Consider the following 12,176-nt stretch of genomic DNA (forward strand, 5'->3'; position numbering starts at 1 on the left):
ATTAAACAGTATTTGTCATAATAGACACAGATGGGGAGACATTTTCCATTCTTTCCTCTGCCTGCAGGAACTTGTGTAGCTGCAAGGCTTTAGGTCTTGCAACATGGAGGGAACTAAACACAAAGTATTTATTTAATTTTGTCCTTTAACTATTTCAAGACTGTCTTCTTGAATATTTCAGCAGAACTTATTCTCAGGTAACCTTGGTGATTTGATTTGTCAGAGACTAAAAAATTGCATACCAGGAACTCTCAATCTGAATGTAGCAGATGACAAAAGGTACATATCTTGTTTCTTAACTATTTGACGTAGCTAATTAAGAAATACCTACAGAAGCTCAAGCAAGACAAAAAAAAAAAAAAAGTCTCAGAATGGAGGATGGGAAGTAGGTACAAAGTTACTCCCAGCTAAGGAGCAATTGTCAATTTGTCTGTGAGTGCTGTTGGGGAACAGAACCAGTTTTCTTCAATGAAGCAGCACCTGGTATATCTATCACATTTCAGGGCAGCCCCCAAGCCCAGAAGTAGTCCACCAACACAAGCCAGACTTGGTTTCTTTTGTGGAAAGTGTAGAAGATAAACAGATACACACACACACACACACACAGAGAGAGAGAGAGAGAGAGAGAGAGAGAGAGAGACAGAGACAGAGACAGAGACAGACAGAGACAGACACACAGAGAGAGATGAGGTAGAGACAAACAGAAAATGTGAAGATATGAAGATGGACAAGTATGGAAGAATCTGGAAGGAGATGGATGAGGGGATTAATATGATCAAAACAAATTTTATGAAACTGAAACTTTCAAAGAATAATTTTTTATTTATTTAAAAGTTTTTCTATTTTACATACCAATTACAGTTCCCCCTCCCTCCCTTCCTCCCACTCCTCTCCTACCTTTCCCCCACCCAATCCCCCATCCTCTCCTCAGTAATGGTAAGGTCTCCCATAGGGATTCAACAAAATCTGGCACACCAAGTTGAGGCAGAACCAAGACACTCCCCACTGTATTGAGGCTGACCATTCCATACAGAATGAACTCCAAAAAGTCAGTTTATGTACTAGGGATAAATCCTGGTCCCAATGCCAGTGAACCCACAGACTGCCCAAGCCGCAGATCTATCACCCACATTCAGAGGGCCTAGCTAGGTCCTATGCAGGTTTCCAAACCAGCAGTACAGAATCAGTGAGCTCCCAGTAGCTTGAGTCAGCTGTCTCTGTGTGTTTCCCCATCATGATTTTGACCTCTTTTCTCATATAATCCCCCCTCCCTCTCCTACTCAGCTCAGTGTTTAGCTGTAGATCTCTGCATCTGCTTCCATCTGTTACTGGATGAAGGTTCTATGATGACAATTATAATCAATCTGATTATGGGGAAGGCCAGTTCAGGCACCCTCTCCATTATTGCTATGAGTCTTGGCTGAAGTCATTCTGTGGATTTCTGGGAGTTCTCCTAGCATCAGATTTCTCACTAACTCAACAATGACTCCCTCTATCAATGTTTCTCTTTCCTTGCTCTCCCTCTCTGTCTCTCCCCAAACTCAACCATCCTGTTATCTTATGCTCTCCTCCCCCTCTCCCCTTCATTCTTCATCCCCTATAACCCCAATTTACTCAGAATATCTTATCTATTTCCCCTTCCCAGGGCATCCATGCTTCTAATGGGCTTTGAATTGTAGCCTGGTTATCCTTTTCTTTACATCTAATAGCTACGTATGTGTAAGTACATTCTGTGTTTGTCTTTCTGGGTCTGAGAAGCTTCTGTAAAGCAAAGGACACAGTAAATGAGACAAAATAGCAGCCAACAGAATGAGAAAAAATTATCACCAACCCCATATCTCACAGAGGGTTGATCTCTAAAATATATAAAGAACTCAAGAAATTAGGCATCAAAATATCAAATAATCCAATTAAAAATGGGGCACAAATCTAAACAGAGAATTCTCAACATAAGAAACATGAATGGCCAAAAGATACTTATGAAATTGATCACCTTCCTTAGCCATCAAGGAAATACAAATCAAAATGACTCTGAGATACCATCTTACACCTGTCAAAATGGCTAAGATAAAAAATACTGATGACAGCTTATGCTAGAGAGAATGTGGAGTAAGGGGAACATTCCTCCATTGCTGGTGGGATTGCAAAGTTGTATACCCACTTTGGAAATCAGTATGGTGGTTTCTCAGAAAATTAGAAATCAGTCTACCTCAGTATCCAGCAATACCACTCTTGGTAATTCATATCACAAGGACATTTGCTCAACTATGTTCATAGCAACATTATCTGTAATAGCCAGAACCTGGAAACAATGTAATACACTTACATAACAATATATATTCAACGGTGTATATTCAATGGTGAAAAACAATGATGTCTCGAAATTTGCAGGCAAATGGGTAGAACCAGAAAAAAATTATCCTGAGTAAGGTAATGCAAAGAATAAAAATGTTAAGACATGCCCATCACGAAAATGAATCTAGACATGCTGATTACTTACTCCATTTTCAGATACTGAGAGCTGGTCCTTAGAGAGGAAGCTTTCAGGTCAGTTCCAATTTGATTCCTCTGAGTCCTGTGTCTGAAGTACAGGCTGTCTTTAGCAATAGGTCTTAACTTCAAGTTCTGGGAGACAACCATCAGCAATGTCAATTGACCATATTGTTTTGGGAATCTCTTGGACCCCCTGACCAACAAGCTCAAAGGAACATTTCCATGTCTGGCACCAGGGATTTTGTTAGATAGTCTATGGCTCTTTTTAGAAAATATTATTACCTCATATAATAAGTGTATGTGTGTGTGTGTGTGTGTGTGTGTGTGTGTGTGTGTGTGTGATGCATTTTTGCATTTTTAGCTAAACATAAGTAATGTTTCTCTATAATGTCTACAAACACATTTAAAGTGTTATTTCTCTCTCTCTCTCTCTCTCTCTCTCTCTCTCTCTGTCTGTCTGTCTAATCCTTCATTTCCTCTCTCTAAGTAAAAACCCCTGTTTTGTCCATTTCCCCCTTCATAGAATCTGGGTCCTACTATCCTCTAGACTCTCACTACCATGGTCCTTTTTTATCTTCCTGCTATCCCAATCTATTTTCTTATACCTGAAGGTCTGGAGCTAGGAATCACAGATGAGAGAGTACATATCATGTTTGTCTGTCTGGGTCTGGGTTATTGCACTCAATATAATATTTTCTAGTTCCATCCATTTACCTACAACTTTCATGATTTCAAGAACACTGAGGAACAGGGTACTCATGGAAGCCATGGAAACTAAGCAGGCACCTGCTGTGAGATAATGTTTTCTAAATACAACAGGGAAGCTGCACCCATGAAATCTCACCAGTATAGTTGCCTCAACGAACCTATATAATAACAACACCATACCATATTGACATACCAACAGGGTTGGGGGGAATATCATAGAGCCCCACCTCAGATAAAGAGCTGCATGGAATTAATTGCTACTAAAAGAGGCAGAATTGGCCTTTTATAGGGACAACCCTCCTAATAGCATTGTCCAATTCAAACAGCCAGACCTAAATACATAAACATATAAGCAAAAATAAATGGTCTCAGTAGATTGAATATACATATGCATACATATATATGCGTGTAAGAAACACACATATGTGTCATGAATTTGAGCAGCCACAAGTAGTGTTGGTAGGTAAGAAAGAGGGTTGGAATGATACAAATACAGTACTCGTGTAAGAAATTATCAAAAGAAAATCAACACAAATAGTACTGGATGATACAGGACTGGGCAAATGGGTTTGTCAGGAATATAAAAGATTAGAAAAAAAAAACAGTGCTGTGAAAATGGTTCTGTCCTTAAATTAGATTATACCACATTGTGACCTTAAACTGGATCCTCAGAATCCACATCAAAAGGCCAGGTATAATGACATATGTTTTTTAACCCCAGTTCTAGAGGGGCAAGGACTGGAGGATCCCTGGGATTTGCTAGCCAGCAACTCTAGCCAAATCGCTGAGCTCTAGTTCAATGAAAGACTCTGTCTCAAAAAAATAGATAGGGATTAAGGAAGACATCCCTAGTTGACATCCTGCCTCCACTTGCATGCATGCATAGATACACACATATGAGCACACAAGAGACACACATATGAACATGTGCACACACACACTCAGCATCGCAGTTGCCATTTCTTGATAGTTCTGCTCATCTCTGTGATCTTTGGCTTCTCTCTAGCTTTAGAGGGGAAGAAACCCTTGAGAGCTGTCTGCTTCACTGGATACTACAGCATCAGAAGAGATGGGCATGAAATGCTTTGGAACATCCGGAATCTGCAAAGCTTAAGCCATCAGAAGCAGTCCTGAAAATACCATTGTATCGATGGTGAGCATTTATTTTGATAAGCAGAATTATAAAGACTTGTTCAGTACATGGATGTAAAAGTTCATACCTGTCTATTAAAGGACAAGGGTTGTGATGGTTTGGCTGGGAATGTCCCCCAGAGCCTCCTGCATTTGAATACTTGGTCCATACTATTGAAAGGTATGGCTTTGCTGAAGTAGGTACTGCCTTGTTGGAGAAAGTATGTCACTAGGGGGGAGGGCTTTGAGGCCTCAGAACTGACGATCTAGGTTAAGGTTAGGGTTATAGTTACAGTTATGGTTACAGTTATGGTTATGGTTACAGTTAAATCTACATATAGAACTCTCAGCTCCTTCTCTAGTACCATGTCTGCCTTCACACTTCAGTGATTCCTGCCATGATGAGAATGGACTAAACCTATGAACTTAAGTCAGCCCCAGTTGCTGAGGTCCTGGTGTCTCTTCACAGTAATAAAACCCCAACTAAAACAACAGTGAAAAATTAAAATATTCAGGAAATTCTAAGGACCTCAATTTTCACATTGATAAAATAAGTATCACCAAAATCAACTTTAATTATTTTTCTGTTTTCTTTTTGAAGCTTAGATTTCCAGAACTTAAAAACTGAAGATGATAATGTCTTTTAATCTCCCCACCCCCATCTCCCACTACCCAATAACTAAGTTTAGGTACTGTTAATAGTCCTTAAATAAAATAAAAAGATGTAAAAATAGTTTATAAATTCAAGAAAAGAAAGGGAGGAAGGAGGGAAGGAAGGAGGAGGAAAAAGGAAGAAGCCACTGTTTACCTCTACTACTAACTTCCTTTTTTGTAAGGAGTAGATAGGAAATAACCTGGAGGAGAAATAGAAGAAATGCTAATGAACATATAATGTATGATATATATATGCATGTGTGTGTGTGTGTGTGTGTGTATATATATATATACATATATACATATATATATATTGAATGTATAAATAATGCTGTAGGTATGAAGTTGGACTGGACTTGGACACACATGAGAAGAACATTGTTTTTTCTTTATTAATGTATTCTGGATTATGTTAATCATGAATTTGAACATGATAGGTAAATATATACCTAGATATAGGAACTCATATTCATAAATATCTCTATACCTAAACTGGTACAATAATAACTATTTGCTTGAAGATAGAGTCAGGGATGTGTTTTTTCCTTGTCCTATATTGTTTTATATTGGAGTCACCAACTTGGAAAGATCGGTTTTAATGTGTAGGGATAATAAGAAAGAATTGTGGAAAACCTATTAATATTCTTGATCCATGTTTTCAGTTTCATGTGTCGCTCCACACTGTAGGAGTAAAATCATATGGGGATTGTAAAGGATTCAAACCTCATTTTGAAGTATGACACATGTGTTCACAATCTCCACTGTGATGACCTCCTGCCATGTGCACAGGTCAAGGTGATCAAATGATACTCTCTAAATATGTTCAGTTTGTTACATGTGCAGATATCCACAAGCTTATTAGAATATTATTACAATTTTTCAATAAAAACAATCAGGTATATAAGGGATAGTGCAGGAAAACCATTGTGAGGCTTGCTTTGCTGGCAACTCACAAAGATACCTTTGTCAGTTTAACAATATGCAACCTTCCTTTCTACTGATGTTTATTTTACTAAACCCTGTTTTCTGTTTATCCTGTAGTATGACAAGTTATCACCTGTCTCTCACTTGGCATTGACTATTCTATGAATTTTCTTCTATTGTTGCATACCAAATCACCCCACTTTGTGTGACTTACAACAATGCATTGCTGTTTGCTTTCATTTCTAAGGGAAAAGTTTTGGGTGTGGCCTGAGTTCTCAGCCCCACAGCATGCCAAACTGCAGAAAATGGGTGGGCTCTGGGTAGCTTCACCTGGAGCTGAGAGTCCCTCAGCAAATTCTGTTGAATGAAGAATTCAGCTCTGTGTAGTCATAAGACTGAAGTGCCTTTTATTCTTGACTCTCAGCTTCAAGTCACTTTCAAGTCCTCTCGATATGCCCCCTTTGAGGATAATTGACCACGGGTTCTTTTCTTTGAAGTCAGCAGGAAAATACCTATTGCTCTTGCCTCTTCCTTTTAAGGACTTCTTTAATAATACCAGCATGCCGGTGGAGGGGGGGACTCACTCTTGAGTAACTCAAAGTCAACTAAATAGGAACCATAATGTCTATAAAGTTTATTTGCAGAGTGAGGGGATGGATCACTTAGCAGAGCACCTGATCCACCTGAGCACAAGGACCTGTGTCCAGAACCTCAGCATCCATGGAAAAATTAATTCAGCATCGTAGGACGTGTCTGTGACCCTAGTGCTGGGAACATAGGAGAATGAGACAGGCAGAGCCCTAGAGTTTACTGGCCAACCAGTCTAGTTGTTAGTGAACCCTCGGCTCAGAGAGAGGTCTTGTTTCAAAGAATCAGGGGAGAGTGATAGAGGAATACACTGGGTGTCGACCTCCGGCCTCCCCATGCAGATATACACATGTGCACACACATAAACATGTACTACATATACTACACACAGATATACACACACGCACACACACACAATCCCTCTGTGTTCCAGCATGGATCCCAAAGGCATGTGCACCATGGATGGAAATTGGGCAGAACATCTTACATCTTAGGATTCTACGAAGCAAAATCTTACTCTAACTGATACAAACGTTTTGTTTTGGTCTTAAACATCAATTTTAGCTTTATTGTTGTCACTCTTGACAGCATGGGAGGAGAAAGAACCCTTAAAAGATCCAAAGGATATATTGAAGTTGATGAGCCTGTTCTGTTTCTATATGGTACTTCTGAATTGCTAGCATAGGCAGCCTGGACATGTATGCAATGAATCCAGCTGAGAATATATATATATATCAAGGAGATCGGAGAGCCAGAACTGAACATTATTAGTACTGAACCAGTGGTGGAGTATAGAGGTAAAGGCCAGGTTTGGTTGAGAATTAGTGACTCGACTTAGCTAGACAGGCTTACAGAGAACACCTTGCACTACTCAGAATGACTCCAGAGTGCAACACTCAAGGAGCCTCCACATTTGGCCCTATCATAGGGCTGATATGTGTGTCAGCACAGCCAGACACACACCTGACTGGCCATTGTACATAGACATTCAGAGCCAGCACTGCGACATGGAGGGGATGGCGAGCATAGGTAATAAGAAAGGAATGAAATACCTGAGCCTTTTACAAAACAAAACATAAAAAGGGCGAGGCATTGGGCGGTATGCAAATGTCAATAGGCTGAGTAAAAGGAGGTTTAAGTGAGGAGTTAGCTTAGGAATTCAACTAAAAAAAAAAAAAAAATGCCTGGGCATAGTCACTCAGAAAAGGCTGAGTTATATTACAGCAACAATAACAACAGCAGCAAATCTGCAAATCTGCAGCAAAACTTACTTCTTTCTCATCTGTTCATGTGGTCACAGTCATCTGTTATGACTACAGAAGGAAAAGTGTCCTCAACCCCACACACATTCTATGTGCTTGTTCCCCAAATGGTGGCATTGTTTTCTGAAGCTGTGGGAACTTTTAGTGAGTGGGGCCTCAGGGGTAGAAGTAGGGCACTAGGAGCAAATGCTTTGAATTTTGTTTGTTTGGTGTTTGTGTTGTTGGAGACGGGAGTCAAGGCTTGTGCATGCTAGGCAAGCACTGATGTAGCATCCCATCCCTGAAGAGTGCGCCTTTGAAGGCCATACCCACTCTCTGAAGACCATCATGCTCTCTGCTCCCCTGTGGGTGGCACTGTTCTCAGCCTTCATTGTTCCATATGCACTCCCACTGCCACCAGCAGAGCTGTCAGTCAGACCTTCCCCACTGTGAGGGACTGAGACTCTCAGAAACCAGGAGCCAATGATTAGTCTTGCCTAACCCCCCCCCCCAAGCTTCTTCAGTCAGTTGCCTATTTTGAATGCAGTAAAACAAAAGCAACTACCACATGACCTTCCTAAAGCAGCCATCCTCCATGAAGCCAGTCAGTAATTCAGATTAACAGAGGCTCCTGTCACCTACTGAGGTAAACATCCTCCTTGTGTATCAGAGTGATGAAGAGGGTTTTGTGCCACGTTGTTATCCACAGTAAGTTCCACAGCCATCTGTGAAATTAAGGGCATTATATGTCCCTGTAAGTCTTGGTTTCCTTAGTTAAGGTAGATAATAGTACCAAACATGGTTCTCTTATAAGGATTTACGGAGTAAAGACACTCTATATATGTGCTGTACATAGTAGACATTAGGTAACAGGTGGCCATTATCACTAAGGCACAAAACTTGGAACCAAGGAATTATTCCAGAGTCATACTATGGGTGAAGGTGGTGGGTGGCTGTAGTCAGTTTCAGACCACTCTTCATTCTAGCATTTCACTTGTTCTTGGGCTATTAGCCAATGCATTATTTTCAGAGCCACGGGCTTTCTTTTCACACTGGATTTGCCATCCTCTCACCTTTTAGGTCTCATTTAAGATGACAGCTCTGCAAACCCCTCCCAACTCCCACAGGCAGAATTACCACTTGTCTCCTCTGTTAGTGGAGTTAAAATAAAAATAGCTACGTTCATACTGCTTACCAAATACCTACAGCACTGCATTGGGGAATGTCCCAGATTGGTTTACAAATACATATTGACTCTGTGACAAGTACTGCCCTACTTGGTAGAGATGTAATAGTTGAACAAAATGACACACTTGCTGTTGTGGAAGCTGCATTCCAGGGTAATTTACACCAGGGTAAATGGGACTAGAATTGGACCTCTATATGATTAGTCAAGTTAAACTACTTGCCCATGGTTTCATGACTGGAAACCATGAATCTTGAACATCAGACCTATTAATACCAGGGTGTTCTCTAATTACAGTTGGGTGACATTTCCTGTGGGTTCTACAAACCCTTTGGGGAAAATCTCACTAGTAGAACAAAGCATATACACCACTGTGAAGTAATCATGCTCTTTTCTAAAGTCTTTCTGATGACCTTTTTTAGGGGCAGAGCCAATGTTTGGCAGAACTTAATAAAAATTGTTGCCCATCTGTGACTAAAGCCCTCAAGATGGTTCAGAGAGTAGGAACTGAGCCTGCAAGTTGGTTTTGAGTCCAAAATGGTAGGGGATGAGTTAGGGAGGCATCAGGGAGGAGAGGTAAGCTACAGGAAGTTCAGCAAATAAGGCTCTCACGTGGCAGGATGTCTTATGCCAAATTGTGAAGCAATCTAAAATAATCTGTGAATTTTTTCCTTTTATTTTTATGCTCCCATTTTACAGCCCCCCCCCTTCTCCAGCAGACTGAGCTACTTACATGGAAAATACTAATAGGAACAAAGGGATCACAAAGAGAAGGAAAGATAAAAATGGAGTGAGGAAGTTTAAGCAGCCAAGATTCTGTGGGAGGAAGGAGAGTGGTCTTATGGCAAGCTGAAGTCAGCACACATGAGGAGCCTTTCCTTCAGGCTGTAGGCATGACCTATAGGAGGAGAATAAATGCAGACAGCATCAAAACAAGGTGAAAGAACATGTATGTGTGGCCATGCATGTACATACACATGGACACATATGTGTAGAGAGACCTAATATCTTATTTGCTATCCCTGCTCAATGTTATCCTCAAGCAGTCACTGTCTCTGTAGCTACTGCTGAGTACCCTACAAATTCTGTAGTGCTAAAATAATGCTGATCCATTTTGTGATTGATCTACATGAGGTGCTTTGCAAAGGCTCCCTGCAGAAGAGTATTAGTGAAGACTCACATGGATGGAAAGGCAGGCTTTCCATAGGACCGGCCAAACATAACTCTTCCAGGCTGTATCTAAAGTGCTCTGCAATTACCCTGGGAGGGAAGGCCAAACATTAAAGTCAAAAGTGATTAGACTCCCACTGCATGTCACTTGTAGATGTTCAGGTATAGCTGCATGTACCCAGTGGTATAGTATGTGTCCAACATGAGCCTGGCATCATCCCACAAAGATTGGAATGGATGGAATGGTTGTGCAATTCCCACCCCCCACAGATCTACAATAAGTGACATTACCTGGGTGACCTGAATGTAGCCACAGTGAGAGTTTTTACACCATGCAAATTGCCAAATATTAATAATAAGTTTTTGTTTGTTTTGGTTTACTAGAGGCAATCATTATATGTTTACCAGAAGACTATACATTCATGCACATATATGTATGTATATATGTATAAGCATATACAAATATAACAGGCATATACATGTATATATTTGAATGTGTTGTATATAAATATATATACATTTTCTTTTTCTTTAGACAGTCTCTTTGTTACTCAGGCTTGTCTTGACTCTTGACCCTCCTGCTTTAGCTTCTGAGGACCATACACCACCAAACACAGCTACATCATTTGTCTTAAATGATTTTCCATGTTCTTCCATACTTCTGTAAGTATGTGCTCATTTCCCTTGGTTTATCATTTTGTATTGCTATTCTTTTAACTTAGAAGACATCTTTGTGTGATATAAAAGTACAAACATATAGATTTTCCAAATTTTAATAGTTGCTATGTAGTAGACAGATTATAAAGGATATGAAAATAGTAGGTTAAGTAAATATTGACCAACCATTACAATTAAGTTGTGTGTTCAGAATGAATATATAATTGTAAGAAAGCCTGTGCCTCTGTAAACAAATGAATGATAAACTCACTATGGTGGTAGGGACATAGGGTGGGTACTCAGTGTGTTAAGGGCACTTGCTTTGAAAGTGTGCTCAAATCCCGAGTATCCACAGGAAAGCTAGGCCTGGGCTGCCATTTCTGTAAGCCCAGTGCAATCTCTGTCCCACCAGCCTGGCCAAATGACAGGCTTCAGTTTCAGTAAGAAACCATCTCAAAAGATAAAACAGAGGTCCATAGAGGAGGGCTCTGGTGTATTTCCCTGGCCTCTGAATGGGAGTATAGCCTGTGTGCACACACATACAGACACAGACAAACAGAGAGACCGACAGATACTCCTATGATCAGCAAATGAAATAAACTAACATTTTAATCTCCTTCCTGTTGCTTTTCAGGTCTAGAATATAAATTCAGGACCCTGTGTATGGCAAACAAGCACCTAACACTGAGGTACAATCCCAGCACTCAATGTTTTACACTTTTACAAGCAGTCAATAGTGTCCAGGCCTCTACCTTGCTTAGCTTTTTGAATGACCTGGTTGGCCCTGAGCTGCCACTGGGTACCTAGATGTCAGAGCCAGATTTTTATGACTCTCTTTAATTACTTGTCAACACAAGTAATTAGCTTGAGCTCCAGTGACTCCCAACAATGGGAAAAAGCTCCTGGCAAATACCAGAATGGGAGGAGTGAACTCAGCTCAAACTCAAAGCTTAGTACCTGCCAGATGTAATCCCTTCTCTTCAGTGACAGAGCTAATGAGTGGATTGCAGGATTTTACACTTCACCTCTGATGTTTTAAACACCTCAGATAATAATAGAAATACATTTATACAGTGCTTTATAGGGACTGGCTCATTTAATCCTCACATCAGTTGCAAGAATGAATTATTAGCCATGCTTTACAGCTGTGGAAACAGACGCTTGAGGAGATCAAATGACTGGCCTGAAATCACACAGCTGGTTTCTGAGACAGTCTAACTTCACCCGGGTGCTTACTTTACCAAGGGCTGATAGGCTGAAATAAAAGCCTGCCTTTTACACTGAGTGGGATTCGGTATCACGACAGGCAAAGAGAATCGAATCCAGGGAGAGGCTGCCTCCAACTTATGCCTAAATAGACTGAGGTGCCCTCCCCATTCTACTCATCACATATGTCAAGTCAGACCTAGTTACCAAATGCCTGA

The sequence above is a fragment of the Phodopus roborovskii genome, unplaced genomic scaffold (genome assembly GCF_943737965.1).
Source record: "Phodopus roborovskii unplaced genomic scaffold, PHOROB, whole genome shotgun sequence".
NCBI lineage: Eukaryota > Metazoa > Chordata > Mammalia > Rodentia > Cricetidae > Phodopus > Phodopus roborovskii.